The sequence below is a fragment of the Balaenoptera musculus genome, chromosome 12, assembly GCF_009873245.2.
Source record: "Balaenoptera musculus isolate JJ_BM4_2016_0621 chromosome 12, mBalMus1.pri.v3, whole genome shotgun sequence".
Lineage (NCBI taxonomy): Eukaryota > Metazoa > Chordata > Mammalia > Artiodactyla > Balaenopteridae > Balaenoptera > Balaenoptera musculus.
The window spans coordinates 76,139,373-76,139,872 of record NC_045796.1 but is presented as its reverse complement, the minus strand read 5'-3'; the positions used below and the strand labels follow the sequence as shown (position 1 = coordinate 76,139,872).

The following is a 500-nucleotide window of genomic DNA, read 5'->3' as shown; positions in this document are numbered from 1 at the left end:
CTAGCTTGAGCACCTGGAAATGGCTCTAATTGATTATTTGGCTGTTTGCCTCAAACCTGGACTCATCAATGGAATGTGTCTGATGAAGTTAAAATGCCAGAAATAAATTGGTACTTTTTTTTTTCGGCCTTGTGGTGTGGATTGCGGGAGTTCCCTGGCCAGGGATTGAACCCGGGCCATGGCAGTGAAAGCACCAAGTCCTAACCACTGGACCACCAGGGAACTCCCAGTAAGTTGGTATCTTGTAGAAAGATAAATCCAAAGAATTTAGGGAGATTTGGTATTTCGCAACTTTGTTCCTTAAGGGGATAATAGAAAACACTTCTAGACATTAAGAAATTCATTGGTGAGGGGAGTGCAGCATTAGTGAAAAAGACTGCAGTGGTTACCATCTCTAGGAGGGGATGATACCACCATGTGCATTGGTAGCCTTGGTCGACTGAGGGCAAATTAGCAGCACTTAATTAGCCAAGGAAGGTGGTGTGGTTCTGTAATAATCA

The 500-nt window shown here is 43.8% G+C and overlaps 1 non-coding gene across 1 annotated transcript; it reads right to left on the bottom strand.

Moving 5' to 3' along the window:
- Window positions 1-150: 150 nt before the first annotated feature.
- TRNAE-UUC lies at window positions 151-222 on the bottom strand. Its single transcript has one exon. It is a non-coding gene; the product is annotated as a tRNA-Glu (tRNA).
- Between the last annotated feature and the right edge of the window lie 278 nt (window positions 223-500).